Below are 22,088 nucleotides of genomic sequence, written 5' to 3' on the forward strand. Positions count from 1 at the left end.
ACTGGTAGGTTTAGTGAACCAGCAAGCTCACTGGATTTCAGGAGGCGCACATAAACATTGCACTAGAGCTGGAAACCCAAGCTTTATAAATAGTATAAATTATCTGTCTATTTGAAAACAGGACAGTGAAGTTTTTAAGTGTCCCAAGGGCCTCGGGATTAGCTAAACTAGTTTTAAAATGTTCTATCTAAGAAAACAGGAAGTGTGGTCCATACTGTAAAAGAGGCAGGTCTAGCTGGTGGGTCTCTGTGGTACCTCCTGCTCCGCTTGTTTCTGGCTAGACTCTGCCACCTTACCAGTGTCCACAAATAGGGGGACCATCAGACATGTCCGCAGGGGTCAAGACAAGGAGACATTTGGAGATGGATTTCTTGATCCTTTGGTAGTAAAGACCTCTCAAGTCTGTGAAGGGTTAGAAGCAGGACAAGGGTCCCGGAAACCTGGCCCTCCATTAGAAATTCTAATCACATGCCACGTGTTCATGTTTAGGAATGAATGCTGCTCAGGCAATCCCAGGAACATGCTTTAGCTGCTCGGATAGTTGTGTCTGCGTGTGTGTGTGCGTGTGTGTGTGTATGTGTGGTGTATGTGTGTGTGTGGTTTGTGGTGTGGTGTGTGCATGTGGTTTGTGGCATGTACGGTGTGTGTGGTATGGTGTGTGTGTGTGCATGTGTGTTTGTGTGGTTTGTGGTGTGGTGTGTGTGTATGTGTGGTATATGTGTGTGTGTGTGGTTTGTGGCATGTGCTGTGTGTGTATGTAGTGTGTGTGTGCATGTGTGTGTGGTGTGTGTGTGTAGAACAGATCCATCCATGAAAGACACTGAGTCAGCTGAAGTCTTGGACCACCCTCATTATACCACTACCACCTTTCTTTTAAATGATCCCAGGGACCTAGCTAGGTTTCAGGAGATTCCAGAGACTTTCCAATATCAGCATTGGCATGTCTAGCCAGGCCATGATGATATCTGTGGGTGTCTGTCCACTCCGCAGAACCACAGACGCTCATCCCAGCCCCAAACCAATGACTTCCCCAGGCCACCACGTCAAGAGCAGCCGTGACTGTCAGGATTCTGCTCACACGCCTTCAGGGTCAGCAGAACGAGCTGTGTCGCTTGAGGCAGTCACTCGCGATTGCTCGCAGAAATTTGTGATTATGATTCTGGAAAGGCGTGAGCCTAATGTGCTCTCAGTTATGTCTTATCTCCCTCCGCCTTACCCCAATTCCACAAATAAAGAACCACTAACTCTCCTCACGTGGGCCAGTCAAGAGCTAAGCCACGTTAAGAGGCGATAACACACACTAAGGAGGGTGGACCTGGAGGCGTAGACTCAGTTTCCATTTCTTCCTGGGAGCTGATTTTGATGACTCTGCTTATCTCCTCCCTCCAGCGTGTATCCAGTTCCTGTTGAATTCCTTGTCAATTAAAAGGCGCAAGAGCCTGTAGAATGTGTAACGAGAAGCTAATGAAAACCACAGGGAAGGTAAAAGCCAAGGCGAGACACAAACTGCGTGGTGCTCAAAACTGTCCTGCTCCGTAAGGGCGCAGTAAACCCACTTCAGAGCCTGCATCCTAAGAAAGGCATACGCTTAAATCTATTCAGTACTGATGATATAAACTAAATCAGAGAACCATGGCTTAATCGTAGCCCTCTGATAACTGAAGAGGGTTTATTCATTTACATGTTGATCAAGAGTTTTTGGTATCATTGAAAAAAGACTGTCATAATATTTTATGGGGGGAATAAGTATAAACACTGTATAGTCCATGTCATTGTAGATGTTTTAAAAATATGGAAAAATGTGAAGGAAATCTACCAAAAGGCTAACTAACAATGTTGAGGACGGGGGCTCAATTACAGGCATGTTTATTTCCTGTTCCTACTTTCTCACATATTCGAAACTCCCACAAGGAATAAATATTTCTCTTATATAATAAGTAACAGACATTTCTATTTGAAACTTAGATGGATAAACTGGGTGATTTCTGAAGCTTTTTTAGCTATAGCTACATTATATCCAGTAAAAAGTTTAAGGATTGACTGTCTGATTGACTAGTATATTTTGTAATGTAGCATGAGCCAATACCATTGTCAATCAAGCTGCGCTTGTCACTTCTGCTGGGGTTCAGACAAAGGGGACGTCTAAGAGGAAGAGTTTGCTTTGGCCAGCAGTTGATGAAGGGATACCAACAGTTGATGAAGGGATACTGTCCATCACGGTGGACAGACACAGTAGCAAGAGCATGGGGAATCCTGGTCATGTTGCATCAAGCAGTCGGGAAGCAGGGAGACAAAAGCTAGCATTCTATTGTCTTCTTTTTAAGGAGCCTGGGACCCAACCCTAAGCTTCTCAAGCTAGCTAAACCTCTCTGGGCACTTTTTCCACACACCTGCGGAAGTGTGTCCCCTCCACAATTCCATCTCCTATAAAGCTGACCAGGAATCCTAACGACCGGAGAGTACATTCTGCATTTCAGATTCAAGAGGAAAGCCAACTATCCACACCATGGACCACCGTCACAGTAAGTTCTAGAAACACCAGTCTGATACAAAGTGAGGGAGTGCCTGGGTTATTGCCGTAGCAAAAGCATCTTTAGCAAACCCATCAGACCCACTGAGGACATCCTCATGAACGGGAACTAATGCAAACCATGTCTATTCGCCTCTTAAATTCTGAGAGCATTTCAAAGATAAGGCCACCTTTCTCTGTCAATAGTAAGTTCAGTCTACTGTATTCTATCCCATGGAGAAGACATGTGATGTTTTTTTAAATTCTTTTCTCTTTGTATTCTTGTGTTACATGCATGGTGGTGGCGGTGGTGGTGGTGGTGGTGGTGGTGTGTGTGTGTGTGTGTGTCTGTGTGTGTGGCTGTGTATGGCTAGAAGAGGGATAACAGAAGTCGGTGCTAATTAGCCAACATACACAGATAACTAGATTGTAGGATTCAAAGCCACAGAGGTTCTGGTGGCTATCAAGAAGCAACTGATAGATGCCCCGCTGTTCAGACGAACACCAGAGCTCTACCCCAGGGTTACCTGTGCACTCACCACTGCCAAATGCCCCAGATGTCTAAACCTGTGCATAAGACAATGCGGAAATTTTCAGATCTTTTCACAAGCATTGACAGGCCCATTCAGACATTCATTTGATAGCCTGATGCTAATCAAAGGCTGATTCTCTGAAAAGTTACAAATTAACCCGTAGGTTTGTTTCCAGCAGAGATACAAATTACCTCGGACAGGTAGGAAAGACAATCCAGGGCTTAGCTCCTGCTGTCCTTTGAGACATGAACGGGTCTGGTGTGTAGCCCAACATTCGCTATTCTATTGCTTCATTAACTGCTCTGTTTCTCAAATGGTCCTTGGGCAAGTTTTACATTGTACTCATTCTTTCAACTACCTAGCTGACAATAAGCCTCAGAGTGGTTATTTCATAAGTGGCTGGAGACCCAGTGAGCTGAGAGAAACTGGTCCAGCAGGAACCACCGGACAGAGAAAAATCTCCATCGACACAGTCTGAGTCCTTCCCTTGTGTCCTTTGTCTTGCTACCAACCCTCCTTTCTTCCAGAGCAGAGCACCGTTTACAAGACTCCCTCAATTCCTGTTCCTTTCCATTCACTCTCCACCCCCTCTTTCTTACCAAAAACACCCAAACTAAAACCTGCCCTCATAGGTAAACGTTTGTAGTCTCCAGGGGGAAGATACAAACCCTGCCTCTGATCACCAACTTCCGTACAATTATACGATAGGAGACCACACATCCAGGAAGAGTCTGGATAATGTGTGAATGTGATAAGTTGTAGAACCAGGTCTCTGCTGGGTACTTTCAGGTACCTGGGCCTTTGGAAGTTGTTGTTTTGGTCACTCTTCTGTTGTTGTGAAAAGATCCCATGACCAAGGAAACTCTTCTAACAGAAAGCATTTAACCGGGGCTTGGCTTACTGTTTCAGAGGCTTGGTCCATTATCAACACAGCAGAGAACATGGCAGCTGGCAGACAGGCATGGTGTTAGGAAAGTAGCAGAGAGAGCTACACCCTGGTCTGCCTGGAGACAGCTTGAGTCTGGCTTGGGTTTTTGACACCTCAAAGCCACCCCTTAGTGACACATTTCCTCCAACAAAGCCCACGCCTACTCTAAGGAAGCCACACCTCCTGATCCTTCTAATCCTTCTCAAGTAGTGCCACTCCCTGGTGGCCACTCCCTGGTGGGTAAGGATTCAAAAAAAATAAGCCTTGGGGTGGGTGGGGGGCATTCTTATTCAAACCACCATGATTGTACTCAGCTGCTGGCAAGAATGAAATATCTTTTTTTTTGTTTTGTTTTTCGAGACAGGGTTTCCCTGTAGTTTCTAGAGCCTGTCCTGGAACTAGCTCTTGTAGACCAGGCTGGCCTCGAACTCAGAGATCCGCCTGCCTCTGCCTCCCGAGTGCTGGGATTAAAGGCGTGCGCCACCACCGCCCGGCTAAGAATGAAATATCTTAAGTGTCCCTGACATATCACACCACAGTGAACAGGGACCCTGGGATACGCGGAGGGTCTCTCCCCTAACAGGATGCACACACCCATTCACCCATTTGGGTATGCCTTTGCCTCCTTTCCCATCTGTCGTTTTCTTTTGTTTCTGCCCGTTAATTAGCTCTTTGTTGAGAAGCTGTGAAAGGGGGTGTATTTAATTTAGCAAAGCGAATCGTAAGTATTCTCACGGTTTTCACGGTTTTCACGCTACAGAACCTCACCATGTTGGCCAGTAGCTTCCGTGAGTAGTTTAATGGAGGCCAAAGTACGGGCTGAAGCTAACTTTTTTTGGACATACGTGTATCCAAAAAAAGTACCTTAGTACCTCGTCCTTATCCAGAAACAAAAGCAGAACTGCCATGCTGTGTGACCCTGTGTCATTCAAAGAGCCTATAGCAGCAATTGACATACTTGGGACCCTTCTGATAATCAGCTGTCAGAGGGAGTTCACTGGGGTCTGGACAGGGCTGTTCCCAAAGGATCCTCTTTTAAAAACCTTAATATATTAGTTGTAAAAAAAAAAAAGTGAATTTAGACAGTTTGGCTAATTTTCAAAAATGTAGACTCTAACGGTATGCAGCTGAAAAATCCCAAATTCCACGGGGGAAACAGGCTTCACCACTGCCAGTCTGGGGTGGTAGAGATGGGGTCACTGTCCCTGCTGTGGAGGAAGAGCTGAGCCGTCACAGCTGCACCCCAGTTTCCCCTCTGAGGATCCTCATCTTACCATGGGCGCTAGGTCCATGTATGGATTGGTTAGGCACAAACCAATGACTTGAAAGAAACTTTTTATTTATTTATTTGTCTCTCTGTCTGCTTTAAGACAGGGTCTCCTCTACATAGCCCTGACTGGTCTGGAACTCGCTATGATTCTCCTGTCTCGGCCTTCCCAGTGTTGGGACTGTAGAGTAAGCCACCGTGCCTAGCTTTTACTTCCAAAAACAAATTCATGAAGCAGACAGTGGGCAGTTAGATTTTTTTTTTTTAAAAAAAGGCCTATTTACAAAACCCAGTGCCAAAGTTAGTTACTCTAATACATGTTCAGTTTGAACCGGAAGGTTAAACAGAAGAAGGCATATCTTAAAAGGAAAAAGAATCATGATTCGTAGAATATTTTCCTTCTTGGAATTTTAGTTGTCAAGTAATAAAACAGCAACGGATATAAATGCATACAAACGCAGGGCATGGTTTAATCCCAGCACTGGGGAAGCAGAGGCAGGCAGGCAGATCTCTGAGTTAAAGGCCAGTCCAGTCTATGTAGGGAGTTACAGGCCAACCAGAGCTATAAACTGAGAGCCCATCTCAAAGAAAATCAGGAGCAGAGAGCTGGAGAGATGACCCAGAGGTTAAGAGCACTGGCTGCTCTTCCAGAGAGCGGGAGGTTCAACTCCCAGGTCCTATAAGGTAAGTAACAACTGTCTGTAATTCCTGTTCTAGGGAACCAACGCCCTCTGAGGCCTCTACAGGCACTGCATTCAGGCAAAATAGCCATACACAATGAATGAATGAGTGAATGAATGAGTGAATAAACAAATAAATAAATACACAGAATTAAAAACAAAAGTAAATCTTAAAATACATGGGAACAGTCTCTGTTATTATAAGAAGAAATTTTGTTTCACAGAATTTTTTTTCTTTTTTCTTTTTCTTTTCTTTTTTTTCTTTCTTTTTTTTTTTTTTTGGTTTTTTTGAGACAGGGTTTCTCTGTAGCTTGAGAGCCTGTCCTGGAACTAGCTCTTGTAGATCAGGCTAGCCTCGAACTCACAGAAATCTGCCTGCCTCTGCCTTCTGAGTGCGGGAATTAAAGGTGTGCGCCACCATCGCCCAGCATCCATTACTGCCCGGCAATATCAACTTGGCTCTCAGGGGGCAGAGTCGCGCATCAGCCTAGAACTGGCGACAGCCAGATTCCGCACCAAGGCATAGATGCCATAAAAAGGAAATCCCATGTCTATGCAACAAAAGTCAAGTGTGGCTTAATTTCAGCATTTATGCACGCTAAAGAGCTTTGAGAAGAGTCCCTAAGTTGGTGCTTACGGAGGGGGCTGGGTTGGAAAGATGAACTCAAAGCGATTAACATTAAACATTAACGATGGAGCTTATTAAAATTCCGAAAGAATCCACAGCTGCACACCTGGGGCCCTAACTTTATCCTCCCTCCCGCTCCTGCCCATCCTCTCTCTCTCTCTCCCACTTCTTCTCTCCGACTTTCTTGGCACTGAGGCCACAGGAAGGGAGCAGGCTGTATGCACCGCCTTAGGAAGCGTTCTCTGGGGTGGTTCCGTCTTCGCGATCCCCTACTCGATTGCAGTAGGGGGGTGCAGGGCCGTTCCACAGTCAGGCTCTAACCCGCTGAGTCGCTTCATCTCTAACACAACCAGCCTTGATCGTGGAGATGTGAATCCTTCCTTCTCGAAGTCGGACCCAGTCCACCCGAGAGCGTCTTGTTTCTTTTCCCCCTCGTTCTCGGCTCCCTGCAAGCGCCCTCAGCTCAGGAAAGGGGTGGGAAGGGTCTGGAGCTCTGTCTGTGTTCCTGTTTAAGCTCAGGTTTGGGAGTTTGCTCTCCTCAACATCCTCGGTCACTTTGATGGGCTCCGTTGTCCTCAAAAATACATTTTTACACCTTTACAAACATGCTTTTTCATTGGGCTTTTTTTTTTTTTACAATTTTATTCATTTTTGGAAGAAGATGTGTTGCCGAGCATAAAATCCAGAGCCTTCTCCACCCTAGGTAAGCCCTTTCACAGAGCTACATGCCCAAGTCCTTCACTGGCCTTTGACACATAATAGCATGAGAAATCAATTAGTATTTTAACGGATACCTACTAATGCAATAGCTCATAAACACGGGTAAACAATAATCACTTCAATTTTATTCTGTCTTTAATATCCAGTAAATATTTTGTGTGTGTTAGATGGTCTTTTTCTTTTTTTCTTTTTTTTTTTGGTTTTTCAAGACAGGATTTCTCTGCAGCTTAGAGCCTGTCCTGGAGCTAGCTCTTGTAGACCAGGCTGGCCTCGAACTCAGAGATCCGCCTGCCTCTGCCTCCGGAGTGCTGGGATTAAAGGCGTAGGCCACCACCGCCGGCCAGATGTTCTTTTTCAATGTTCTTTTAGTGACTACAAACTCTCAGGAGGTCGGTGCAACATTGTATCAATCTCAGTTAAGTCGGTGCAACATTGTATCAACAACGACCTTTGTCCCCCAGTGCTGAGTCCTCCCCCAGAGCTGTTCTTGTCGCTATGCAAGTTTATACTGCTGGATCTATATGAATATTCATTTGGTCTCCTGATGATGAACTGCAAGAAGCAGAACATCAATCGAGGCTTTTGATTTATAAATGGCAAAGAGAATCTTTCGAGTTATGTTCGAGTTTACCACAGCTTGGGGTGTGGCGCCTGCAGCTCCGTTTGCTGAGTCTCGGACCATCATCTTGATGCTATTCACTCAGCCTCCAAGTTTGTTTTTTGAGTCTCATCAAAGAAGCCGGCTCTCCAAGGAAGCTGGTATTGAACCTCAAAGAGAAAGGAACTCCCCTTTGGAAAGAGCTCTGAGGACTTCCCAGCTCTTCTTTCATGCTGGGGTGGAATACTGCCCATGCCTCCCTACTCTCTTCCCAGAAACAAACACGCTTTCGAAGACTAATCTTATTTTTATACCACTTTTCCAATTTTAACGGTGCTCATTCTTTTTATTTATTTATTTATTTATTATTTATTTATTATGTATACAATATTCTGTCTGTGTGTATGCCTGAAGGCCAGAAGAGGGCACCAGACCCCATTACAGATGGTTGTGAGCCACCATGTGGTTGCTGGGAATTGAACTCAGGACCTTTGGAAGAGCAGGCAATGCTCTTAACCTCTGAGCCATCTCTCCAGCCCCACGGTGCTCATTCTTAAACTATGAGTTGAGTCACATTTAAGCTATAATGAAACCTCATCTTTCCCGCTAAATTAACAAAAGTCAATTTCAACTTGGGAGAAAGAAAAGAATTTAAAAAAAAAAAATCTAGCCTTGGGACTCAGGAGATGGTTCGGTTAATAAAGCACCTGCTTTGTGAGCACGAACCTGCGTCCAATCTCCAAAACCCATGTGAAAAACTCTAGGCTGGTGCTGTGGGCTTGTTATCTCCATGATGGGGACATGGAGGGGGACAGGAGCGTCCCTCGGGCTCAACTGTTGGCTAGCCTAGACTATCCGGTGAACTCCAGTCCAGTGAGACCCGGTCTCCAAACAGGTGGGCAACGTCTGAGGAAGGAGAACCAAGGCTGTCCTCTGACCTCTTTGTGCACACAAAACACACGCAACATGTGCACCCATTACACACACATGCGCACACAGAAACATTAGTCTTTAATTTTCTCTCAGAGCTATCTCTTAATAAGTGACTTCGTGAGGCTATTAACATTTCTTGAAACATAAAGTTATTAGAATTGCTATTCTAAAATTGCCACCAAAGGCAATGTTTCATAAATATTACTGGACACAAGGCACCACAGCATCTACCTACCAGGATGTTAGAATTGTGCCCTAGCAGCTCTCAGAATATGAGCAGACTGGGCCAAGAATTACTGGCTTAGGAATTGAAGAGTTTTACCAAGAACCACACTATAAATTAATGGAGATAGGATTTCTCTTGGAGTGCTGCAGTGGTTTTAATGACAGAGCTACTGAGCATTTCTCTTTATTGGAGGACTGGCTGCCTTTCCTACAGAGTCCCTGATACTGGGACAGGAGGGATCTAAGGACCTGGTGACTTCTCCATAGCAAATGTCCTATGGCAAAAGGAACTGTTTTAAGAAGGGGCAGCCACCCTGAAAGGGAAAGACAGTCCTACACACCCGCAGATTCTTTGTGGAAATCTTATTTTAAATATACAGAAATTATAATGTATGTGTGTGTGTAGGTGTGGGTATACAAGTGTGTGTACAAACAAGCTTGCCTGCTGGTGGTGCTGCTCCCCTCTGTGCCAAGTGGGAGTGCCAAGTGAGACCCAGGGATTAAACTCAGGTCATTTGTCTTGGCCACAAGTGCCTTCACCCACCAAACCATCTCCCTTTCGGCTAGTCTTTCAAGAACTTCAGTTATGACCATTACTTTCAGCTCTACGAATAAATATTTACATGGATTTCTTGAAAATTATAAAAAGTATTTAATTTTATATTGTTTTCAGACATCCAATTGTTTTCTTTTTAGTCCTTTCTTCTCCCTCCCTACATAACTAGACGCCGAGACAGACAGCTGCATGGTTGAGCAAACAGAAGCTCAACTTTCCTGCATCTCACCCTGAAGAACTTGAGCACAAAAGTGATTTTTTTAAGGAAATACATAAAAATAACCCTGGGTCGCCTTTTCTATCTTAACACTTACAAGCGGGCCTTCCCACCTGTGGGCTCTGCAAACTCCACAAACTCAAGGAACAGCCGGCTAGAAATGACAAGACCCACAGTGCTCACACATCTTTGTTGGCATCCCTGAGTAGTGTGACGTAATTATCTTGAAGCACTTACATCATATCGGGTATTATCAATACTCCAGAGAGGACTTGCAGGTCACACGCACACACAGGGCTATTTTATAGAGACTTGCACATCTCTTGCTTTCTAGGTGTGTTCCTGGGACCATCTCCCACGGACCCTAAGAGATCACCCACCTTTCCTTCCCACCTACACTGTGGCTTCCTGACCAGGATACCTGACACCAACACCAAAAGCTTCCTACTTTTCCCATGCTCTGAATTCACCATATCTTTTGCTGCGATGAAACGCCCTCCCACGTTAATTACTTTAATTAGATTATACTGCAGCTCCTTTCTGCTGGTTAGATGCCGAGGGTTTTTTGTTTGTTTGTTTTTATTTTTGGTTTTCTTTTTTTTTTTTTTTTTTTAAAGATCTTACCTACAGAGGGAATGGTGTTTATCCTTGAACTCTATCATCTACCAGACGCAGAGCTGAGCCGCCAGGATTGACACTTTTCCACTGGGAAATGTTCCTGTGCCTCCTGGGCTTGCCCATCTCGAAGCCATAAGCCTCTCTCACATCCAACCGACAGGGGGTACCAATTAAATCCGGAAGTATTCCATCAACTGTTCTCCATATGAGCCTTCTGAATTATATGAGAGATGAATGAATAGCTCTAACTGAGTTTCCAACTATATATTGTCACTAGAGATCTGCTTGTTTTACTGTTACTACTGCCCTGTGGATATTGTTCTCCAGAACAAAGATTCTCAAACAGGGAAGTACTCCCTACTCTCCCACCCTACCCATCCCCATCCCCCACCCCCCAGAAACCTCTGGCATGTATTGCAATATTTTTGACTGAAGGAAGTTGAAGGAGTAGGGTTGTTATTGATGTCCAGCAAGCAGAGGCCCCGGGAGATTAATAAGCATCCTGGGATGCAGAAGGCAGCACCCCCAACACACTAGGCTTCATGAGTTTTCCCTTTCAAGATAGCAAGAGCTCAAAGGCTGGGCAGCCCTCCGTGAGGGAAGGGAAGAAGTAAAAGTAGACCTTGTTCCCTTGGGCCTTTCAGAGAAGATTACCACCCACAGAATAGCAATCTGAGTCAGGGTTCCGTCTCAGGCAAACCGCCTAGGGAAGCCCCGTGATGGAAGTGTCCCAATGTATCCTCACGAAGGAATTCATAAGTCTGGACTCACTGGTAGACGGAATCGTTTCCACGGGAAAGCATCACCAACAGGGTGGGAGAAACCCACCCTTCACATTTAGCTCATCTGCTCGGGAATTTGGATGGCACGAGAGTGAGACAGACAACAGATGCTAACCAGACCATACTGGTGACTTCAGGTTCAGCCTTTTTGATTGCCTTGAAGGCGCCTCTTCCTGGGGGGGGGGGGGGGAATGCATTTGGCTGAGGGGCGGAGGGAAGTAATAAACACCACGGCCCGTTGTGACACCTGAGGAAACCTGCAGCCAGCTCACATTTTTAATCATCTCCCCCCTCGTTACAGATGCTGGGTGGCTGGCAGATGCTCAGAGGAACAGCTTCATCAGCCCCGTGCATCTCATCGTTTATCTCAGAGAAAATCAGGCAGGCTTCCAAGGCTGCTGCAGAAGACTCTGGCTGGGAGGGAGGGGGGCGGGGAGAGGGGGGGACTAATTACGAGCAGACTTAAGAAGCATTCATTTGTTTTGGTGACCGTGCCAGGGTGCGTCCGGGTCTGCCAAACAGGATGAGGATGGGAGACCAGGGAGAGGTGAGTTTCTTGGACCAAGTCTGTAAAGCGGAGAATTAAAACCAGACGGCCCCCGCGCTGTCTCTTTTAGCCAAGTTCTGAACAAAATATTTCTTCGGCTGAAGTTTAAATTAAATGGATGCCTGACTCCCTTCACTCTTAATCATCTGAGCTAGTCTCTTTTTAAAAAAAAAAATAAAATGAGTTCTTCTTTCGCTTTGAGATAATTAATGTGTATTTTAACACACCACCCACACACGTGTATATATACAGAGGGAAGAACACAAACCAAAATATAGAAGCTGTCCCTCTCTGGGTGGGAAAATCACAGATTTCAATATCATATATATTTTTTATGTGAAGTCTTCCAAAATTCCATAACTAGGCACATGATATTTTTATAGTGAGAAAACAGTCCACAGCAGGGCAATTATTTATAGCTCACAGGTTCTAGTCCATTCTCCACTTATAATCCAGCCTCACCTCTATGGCTGTCTTCTAAATATTAGGATGACGGTGTATGCCGAAAACAGACAAATAACCACAGACATTAATAAACTCTAAATCTTAGCCAGTATTATATACCTAGCTAAACGATGCAGTGCTGCAGAAGAGGCTAACACATTGCTCAAGAACCAAGTGGTCTGTTTCCCACCAAGGAGTACATGCCATCATGAGCACAGTTAAAGAGAAGGGCAATAGGCACCAGGAAGAGAAGAGATTCCAGGTCACACGTAGGACCCTGGGAACACAGGCTCAAACCTGGAAAAGGACCCGACGTAGAGTTGCGTTTAAGTTCAATGTCTAATTTAAATACAACATGTACAATCAGTTGTAGCGGACGCTGGTTTAGGTGAAATACAACTATTTCCCTTAAAATATGAAATAACACACACACGTCATGCCTAAATCTCATGGTCATGGAAAAATGGAAGGGTCTTGCTACAACACTAGCAAACCTCCAATAACTGAGCGCAACACAGATCAAAGATTAGACAGCTCCATGGTCAGGGGAGAAACTAGCAACCATTCAGGTCCAGACACTAACAAACAGCCAGGTTCTTCAAAAATGGTAATCTGGTGACTTTCTGGTTGAAGCAATACTTGTAGAGCCCTTCAGAATATATGCTACGAAAGCCAATGCTTGGAGAATAAGGGAAGAGAGAGTTCAAAGCCACACTAACTTGAGGAAACGAGGATTTGGATCAATAGATCTCCATCAGCTCTGGTCTTACACTGGTCTTGAGTCGTTCAAGTAACCCTCAAAGACCAAGAGTCATGCCATATTAACCAGAAGCCATCGGAGCACTCTGGGTAACAGAGCTTTTATTCAAAAGTAAACCAAATAAAACAAAACCCTTCCTCTTGAAGTGCCCTCTGGCACTGTCCTTGGTCCCTGTACATACTAATCACCATATCCTTTGCTCCGCACGTGATGCCAGGGCAGTACGCACGCAGTTACGTTTTTACGTGACTCTAACTCAAAGTCAGAAAAAACTCGCGAGAGCTGAGTTGGCGGGCTGAGTATTGGTCCCCTGCAGGAGACTGAAATATTGCAGTCAGTCCCTTGTGGTTGATCTGTGCTCTGTAAATTAAAGCCTTTCAAGATGGAAAACGGATACATGCCATAAAAAGTAAGAAGGTAATAATAATAATAATATAGATAATTTCTATGAAAAAAGTGGAGATAAGGTGCAGTTTGTCTTAACCACTCACCTCCAGAACACTATTAATTCTATACTAAAATGTGAATGTTAGAGTCTTCACAGACATGCAAGGCCTCCTCTTACGTCAGCGCCAGATGAAAGGCAGCAGGATCTGCATGCCTTTGCTGCTACCCACGGAGAGCTAGATTAGTTGAAGCTGCGCATTGCAAAATGCTTGATTGCAAGAAGTGGCAGCCACCTTGTGAAAGGGTGACAAGTGGTCAGCTCTGAAATACCCAGGGTCGCGCGTTACGTTTCATCGATTCCCCTCTCTGGCACGTACGGCTCTTTGTGTTCTGCTAGGAAACAATACTACCGCCTCGTGTTTCCATGGTGATTTCGGAGCGCAGGACTCGAGCTTAAAAGTTCCCCTTTAATCAACAGTAATTTTCCTCTGGATGAGGCTCCCGCGGTACCCTGAATTCTATTGGCACCGCGGTAATTTACTTGCTGCCTCGGGTCAGGGTGCGGTGCACTTGCTCTGGGCAACTGAGGTTTCACCTGAGGGGCAGGAGAGGGATCCCAAAGCCGAGAGCCGTGGCGATATGATTAAAAGAGCAGAACGAAAACAAAGGAGACCACTGGCTCGAATGCAAAATTGCAGACTTTAAAGTAAAAATTTAGAAATAAATGACGGAAAAGGCATCCTGCTTATGCCTCAGGAAGACTTCTCGCCTGCTTGCTCTGAGTCGGTAGAAAACCTGTGCACAACAATATAAATGTCCTTCGGACCCCATTTCTTAAGGTTAGATGGTAGGATAAATTTTCTGCTGTGAGCATGAACAAATGTTCTATTGATTCTGGCCCAGGCAATAAAAATACACAGCTTTAGGGAAAATGTTGACTGATCCAATTAATGCTAATCTTTAATGGGACTTAAAACCACCAGCTAAAGACCACAAAGTCTATGTCTGCTTAATGAATATTGAAAGAATCAGCACAGATTCGAGTAAGTGGGCAAGAAAATGGTTATTATCGTAAACAAAAGTCAAAACAGATGGGAGAGACTTGACACACATATTCCAATACGGGCCCGCCTCACATGGAATCTTTTATGAATGGCTGGCCCCAGATGGTGGTTGGATCAGCAGCACGGGTTTAGATACAGCGTCTATATTCTTTAAGCTCCAATGTATTGTTTTATTTACAACTGCTTTATTTTGTGGGCAATGCAGCTATCATCAAAAGCAAAGAAGCCATTGTACAACAAGTTCTCTGGTAGCTCATAAATCAAGTCCTCACCGAGTTTACCAACCAAGCGCAGACACCCCCCATTCTCGCCCTCGTTCAGTTCCTTTCCAGTTCCACGCTGCTAGTGCACAGTCATACAAATGGTAACGAGACCAGGAGGAATCTAAAGCAAACACACGATGCCGACAGGAGTCAGCAAGCCCCTCGCTAACCACCACACTTCCACCGTACCTCGCCGGTCCCATTTCTGGGACTCCTGTTTCATCTTAGATCATGCTAAAAAACAACAGAAATACAAAAATCCCAATAGAGCAACAGCTTATTTTATCATAGTTATTTATTTGCATGCCTATTCCCCTGGCTCGATAGTGATAAGATACAGGATTTTTTCCCAGTTGTTTAGATGTTCATAGATACAGCACAGTGTCCAGGAGATGAGGGACGCCAAGGCACAGAAAATGAACACATAACAACAGCCACTACTTTTATTCCTCATGTACCAGACACCATGCTAGATAATTTTCTTATAATCTTTGATTGCTCAGCTTGACTGAAGTAAAATTAACCAAAAAAGTATTAAAGGCATGTAGTGTAATGTTGTAAAGCATGTATACACACCAAACTGAGATTTCAGATGACCAAACTTCTACCACCTCACAGGTGCCTCTGTGTGTGTGTGGGGGGGGGGTGTTCATGTGCATGTGTATATATGTATGTGTGTGTTTGTAAGTATGTATGTGTATAACAATTGTCATCTGCTCTGTGACGGAGCATCCCTAACTCCAGATGCCACACTGTTCGATGACAGATCTCCAGAACCCTGAGGACTTGCGCAATCTGACTGACGGCTCCCATTTCCCGCCCCCAGCTCTTGGACATTTTGTTTCCACGAGTCCACTTCCTTTAGATTCCATCTGTAAGTGAGTTTGTATAGTGTTGTGTCTTTCTGGGTCTGGCTTATTTCAGGCAGCATAATGTATTTCAGAGTCACCCACACTGTTATGAAATGGCAAGTATTCTTTTGCTTAAAAAGTTGAATAATATTACATTGCAAACAGTATTATACATCTATAACATATATGTGGCATATAATTTTATTTATTAATCAAATCTCTTAGAGATAATGATTTCATTTTCTTTCGATGTATACACCCTGGTTTGGAATTAATACTACGTGGGAGTTCTATTGTTAATTTTTGAGGACTACTTTATTTTTTCTTAGTTCAGAACAATCTATGTTCCATTTAAAAGCTTAGGCGAGATATGGGGTCTCACGGAAAGAAAGTAAAATGTTCACAGACCTTGTGGTTGGATAATGGCAGAGCTGATGATATTCCTCCTCAGGCCAGCACACGTGGAAGTTCTTGAACCTCACCACCTCCTGCCACCACCTCTGCCACCCACCACCGCCAGGTGGCCAAGCTCCCACAGCCTGAGGTTGAGTTGTCAGCTGTGTGTGTGTGGGGGGGGGGGGTTGTAATTAGGGACCAGCTAGTTGCAGGAGGTAGTTTGCTGTAAATTCTGCACGCTGGTGCAGACATTGGCACACTCTGCCCTGCCATGGGTTAACGGTGATAGGAGCAGGGTCTTCTCTGGACATGTATGACCGAAGAGCTTCTGACACGCAGACGGTAACTGAACATACCACCACAGAAAGCGAGGAAAGAGAGGAAGGAGGCGGTAACCATGCTGTGCTTGGGGAAAATGTGTAGACCACATGCTGGCCTGCCCAAGCTCTTCTGCAGCAACCATAGCAGAACAGCAGGAGGTGGGACCAGACAGAGCCCAGGATAGCTATATTCTTCTCTTATTAGCCTCTGAAGAACATGGAGATGTGGGTAATATTGTGAACCAATATTTATGAAGTATGGTTTTTATCTTCCAAACTAGTTTTTTATTTCTTTGGAAGTTGTGCCCATGTGTAACATAGTCCTATGTTAACATAGTAAAAACACATTTTTTCAAATCCACTCCATGTTTCTGAAAGCAGCTACCATGGGTGACTAATATAAGAGAAGCCACGCCTTGGAAGAAGTGGCCTGGCTCTTCTGGGAATTAAATTCCCATCAACTGTAGAAAAATGGCAGTGGTGAGGGCTCTCTGTCCATCAGTGGTGAGGGCTCGCTGTCCCATCAAGAGAACAAGAGCCTGGTGTATTCTGAATGGCACAGGAGAAGGCCTTGAGTAGGGACTACCGCTTACTGCCTGTTCCATATCAATGTGAAGAATTTGGGACCAAGAGAAGACTGTACAAACTTTAAAATGGGGAATTTAAAGACTGTATTTAGTCTGAAATACATTGCTGTCAGAATGTGGTCTGTCCTCACGGGCTCATGTGTTTGAACACTTGGTCCCAACTGAAAGCACTGTGTTTGGAAGGTTGTTGTGGTGGTTTGAAAGAAAATAGCCCCCAAAGAGAGTGGCAGGCACCATCAGGAGGCGTGGCTTTGTTGGAAGGAGTGCGTTACTGTGGAGGTGGACTTTGAGGTCCCTTATGCCCAGTGTGGTACATAGTGGTTTCTGCTGCCTGCAGATCAAGACGTAGAACTCTCAGCTTCTTCTCCAACACCGTAACTGCCTGCACACCGCCATGCCACCTGTCATGACAACAATGGACTAACCCTCTGAACTGTAAGCCGGCCCCAACGAAATGTTTCCCTTTATAAGAGTTGCCGTGGTCATGGTGTCTCTTCACAGCCATGGACACCCTAACTAAGATGCTTGTATAATTTTCCAGGGGTGGTCAATCCATGGTCTGTGCTTTGTGAGGGAATACTTTGAAAGATGCTGCAACAGGATGCTGTCATCTACAGTTCATGGTTGAGAACTGTGTATACAAGCTACCCCTTCCAAAATCCACATCATGTTTTAAGATGATGATTTTGAGTTGGGATGCATTCATAGTTATCCTGGGCCACGTACGGAGGCTGAGAGATAAAGCCTCCCTTCAGGGAGTGGACACTGAGAGCACACCCTAAGGTTTGATAAGCCAGCTCTACTCCGGGTCCCTTCTCTGACACTGATACCGTGTGACTAACCTTTCCCTCCCCTGAGCCCATGCCTTTCTTAACATGACAAACTATCTCCCTTCTTAAATCACGAGCCTAAATGAACCCTCCCTTTCTTAAGCTGCCTTTGTCAGGTATTTTGATATATTTTGACAAATATACTCATGTAGACCACTGTCCTTGAATGGGTTTTGATCCTTCCTGAGATGTCTTCCTGACATCCTCCTGGGCCTAGCCCCAGCTGGGGTGCTGTCTTATGTCACTGGATGCTGTCTGATAGGTTTTTGACTGAGGGAACATGGTGGTTTGAATAAGATGGCTTCCATAGGATTAGATACGGTGAACACTTGGTTCCCAGTTGACAGAAATGCTTGGGAAAGGTCTTGTGGGAGGCGACTTGGCGTGGAGGAGGCATGACCTCATTGGAGGAGGTGTGACCTCATTGGAGGAGGTGTGACCTCATTGGAAGAGGTGTGGCCTTGCTGGAGGAGGTGTGGCCTTGCTGGAGGAGGTGTGGCCTTGCTGGAGGAGGTGTGGCCTTGCTGGAGGAGGTGTGGCCTTGCTGGAGGACATATTTCACTGGAGCTGGGCTTTGAGGTTTCAAAAGTCCAAGTGCTTCCCAGTTAGCCCTTTCTGCCTCCAGCCTGAGGGTGGTAAGAGCTCTCGGCTAAGACTGTAGCGCCATGCCCTCCTTCCTGCTGCCACACTCCCCACCATGATAGTCATGGCCTCACCCCCTGAAACTGTAAGCCCCAATAAACTCTTTCTTCTCAAGTGGCCTCGGTTGTAAGGGTTTTGTCCCAGCAACGGAAGTGATGAAGATGGAGAGAAGACAAGATAGGGAAGGAAAAAGGGGAGGACAAACTAGATTAGCTTTGTTTTTCGGTTCACATTGAAACTACACCATTCTTAAGAAATCTTGATCTTTTTTTTCTCCTGGTCTTTAGAAGCTTCCCCATTAGAAGCAGTAATGTCTATTTGAATCCCTTAGTGCTCACTATACACCTAGAAATAGTCACTCTGTGTGTGTGTAACTTTTAATTTGCCTAATGTCTTTGCATCCGTTTTACACATTAGCACAGGTTTGCGGACCTTGAAGAGTAAAAAAAATAAAGAGGAGATTACAATACAATGCTTTCATGCCTGTAAGCAGTCACATCTAAACAGAGGATCAGTTCACAGAAATATAAATTTTCCTTTTCTCTCCAACCTGTCACCTTTTATGAAACATCTGCCCAACAGGAGACTCACCAAAACACTTCAAGACTAGCCTTTAAATTTTATCACTAAATCAAGTTCAGTCATTCACCAACGTATCGCTTTTGTTCAATGTTTTTTTTTTTTTTTGGCACCTAATAAGTACTTGAAACTATTAGGACATTCTATCTTATAGAGTTAAAATTTAAATTCATGTGTATTTCAAGTCAAGAATCATTTCTTTTTCTTTAGAGCTGAGTGCTAGTCAGTGTGTGACTAGGGGGTGAGTCACTGGTAAATCCTACTTTGTCCTCTTTTTCCTATCCCAGGTCCAATCTCCACGACAAGGCTCCCTTTCCTGCCACCTGAGATAGAAATCTCTAACAAACAATAAAATCCCCTGAAGGCATTCCAGTTACAAACATAGCTTCACATCAGCAATTAATCCGTCTGTGCCAGTATAGGAACCAGAACCCCTGAAGATTGCTTAACACTGGTCCTTCTCCCCACTGTCTACCAAAGGTTGCGGCTAGGGACAGAGAGGTCCCACCTTGTCACCTTCTTCACAAGCAACCCTCTTCAGTGGGATTCAGGAGAGTCTTAGGCCAGCTGTGGCCTCTGACACACATATAGGTGCAGCACACATAACAAAACCCAGAGACAAATATTGGGGTTCAACCCAAACACCAGAAAAGCAAAGCAGCCAAGCCACTAGAGCAGTCTTACGTCTACCAAAGCTGGGCAACTGCAGACTAAACAGACAGCCTCTCTCTCCTCTCATTTTAGATTCCCTCTAGTGCTGGGATTAAGGACATCTGACTCCCTCCCACTGGGATTAAAGATATGAGCCACCACCACCTGAATTTTTTTTCTGCATTGATCTTGTGTAGCCTAGGGTGGCTTTGAACTCACAGAGATCCATCTGTCTCTGTCTCCCAAATCCTGGGATAAAGGTGTGTGTCACCATTGCCTGACCTCTGATGGCTTTAGTTTTGCCTCTGGTCTTCAAGTAAAACTTATTTATCAAAACACAAATAATACACCTCCCTGGGCGTTGGAAACATGACACTTTCCCCTAACGCCTATGAAGGCAGAGTGGTCCTTCAATGGATGACTCTGTATGACCTCCTGGCGAGGAGATTCTGGTTAGAGACATTTTAGACGTATCATATGCCAGACCAGTGTGCTCACTGAAGTACCCAAGCCATCTCAGTACGGCCACTTTGCTTGGTCTCTGGCCAGAAGAAGGCAGCCTTTCTCCCCCACTATGGGAATGGTGTGAACCATCACACAGCTGAATTACAGAAAACATCTCTCCAGGGTCTCAAGCTTCCTCCCTTTCCCGGCTTGGACTTTAGACACCGGATCAGCAGGCTGTGGGCGGACGCAATGTGTGGGTGACAGCCCAACTCTTCTAGAGCCTCCTCTGGAGGGAAAGCTGAGGTTGCTCATTTCAATAAATTTTGTTACGTGGTTCTTTCATCAGCTGCCAGATCGATACAGAGGGAAACCAGAAGATCTCCTGCCTCACCGTAAGGCGGAAGACAGACCCTTTGCTGGACTGATTGTTCAACTGCTCTGAACACAGATTTGCATTCCACTTCTGTTTCAAATTTTGTGAACTCATTCATAACAGTGAGAGGCTGCTAGTGGCATCGGAACGTCTGTGTCTACCCCAGTCCCTCCCTCAGAGAGAGTGAGCTCATCCTCCTAAGAGCTGTGCTTCTCCCCCACTGAGCTCAATAGCAGAATGGTCATCCCGGCATTGCTGAGGGTTCCACAGAACACTGCTCACACATGGCCTGCCAGCTCAGTCACCTACTCTAAGACCAGCTCATAGCACCTCTGGGAGCAGAAAAAAAGTTATCAGAGGTTTGTTGTGACTGCTTCCTGGCCTAAAAGTCACTTATTCTTAAAAAAATAATCCTTTAAAACCCATTTTCTTAGTATCAAGAATCTTAATTCAACACTGAAAAGCTTTCTACACAGATACATGGATTTATTTAGAATCAGTTTCAAACAATGATCAAGTCTTAAGAAATACCTGGAAGTTTATATGAATGTAACATGATTTTGTTTTCAGTTGCCCAAAACATAGCTGTCTTCAGAGACTCCCAGAACTTCTAGAATACACATGTAGGGATTGTTTGCTATTCCCCGCATATTCTTACTGTCAAAGTTCAAGTTCACAGCAGATCCAGGGGAAGCAGCCAAATTCCAAGTGATTAAGCTTAGCAAAATCCTGGACCAAATGGAATCAGAATTCTAGTTTCCACGACATCTTGCTAACTCTGTGGAGGAAATTTATGCAATTACCCTAGAAGACATGTTTCCCCCCTCTGAAAATAACAAAGCCATAAGCGTCTTTACGTTCACAGAGAAACATCCAAGACTGAAAATGGAAACTAGTAAGCCAACAGAAACCGGAATCCCAAATAGCGGCACACTCCCTGAATTTCTCTCTTTCCAGTTTGTCCGAATGCACTGACTGTAGAGGCCTGAGCCCTCTGCCAGCTCCCCTCCCCCACTCAAGCAAACATTTGATCTATATACAGGTGTTTTATTAGACTTGAACCCTCTGCTCTGCTTTGATAGTATAAACCCCATTGAGTTTGCCTTCCTAACATCTAGTTTCTAAGGAGTGGGGGTCTTAGAGATTATGACGGCACGAGGTTTTCAAGGGTAAAGGGGAAAATAGAAATACTTCCCCATAAAAACAAAACAAAAAAGAAAAAAAACACACCTTACTTCTTCATTCAACACTTGCCCCAGAGATGATGCTATTCTGTCTTCCCTTCTTATGGAATACCCATCCTGTCCCATCTCCTCCCCAAACTGGTTCTTGCTGAATGAGCTAGCAGGAGGATAAGATTCCTACAAAAGTCTGGCCTAGTGCCCAGTATCTGGTGGGGTGGGGAGGAGAGAATGCAGGAATATTCTCTGGTTCTGTTTGTTTTGATTTGGTGTTGTGGACGGGGGAGGGATTGTAAAAAAAAAAAAAATGTCCACAGCTTGCTCAGTACAAACTACACCCAAGAGGAAATGTAGGGTGCACTCCAAAATAGGAATCCACAAAGCTTTCCACCCAACAGTGATCATCGTTCAGAAAAGCCCGGTTTGTGAGATGAACAACTCACGGAAGTTCTTTCTTTAAAAACAAACAAGGATGGTGCTTCTACAGCTTTTATTGATAATCTGGCCTGACTCAGCTGACAGCATAAATGAAGATCAATTAATACTTCCCCTACCTACTATAGACTCTTCCT

At 44.8% G+C, this 22,088-nt stretch overlaps 1 protein-coding gene across 3 annotated transcripts in view; it reads right to left on the bottom strand.

Annotated features, from left to right (window-relative positions):
* Ankrd44 (ankyrin repeat domain 44) overlaps positions 1-22,088 on the bottom strand; it is a 220,552-nt gene that overhangs the window by 27,792 nt on the left and 170,672 nt on the right. The window lies entirely within an intron of this gene.

The sequence above is a fragment of the Arvicola amphibius genome, chromosome 18 (genome assembly GCF_903992535.2).
Source record: "Arvicola amphibius chromosome 18, mArvAmp1.2, whole genome shotgun sequence".
In the NCBI taxonomy this organism is placed as follows: Eukaryota; Metazoa; Chordata; class Mammalia; order Rodentia; family Cricetidae; genus Arvicola; species Arvicola amphibius.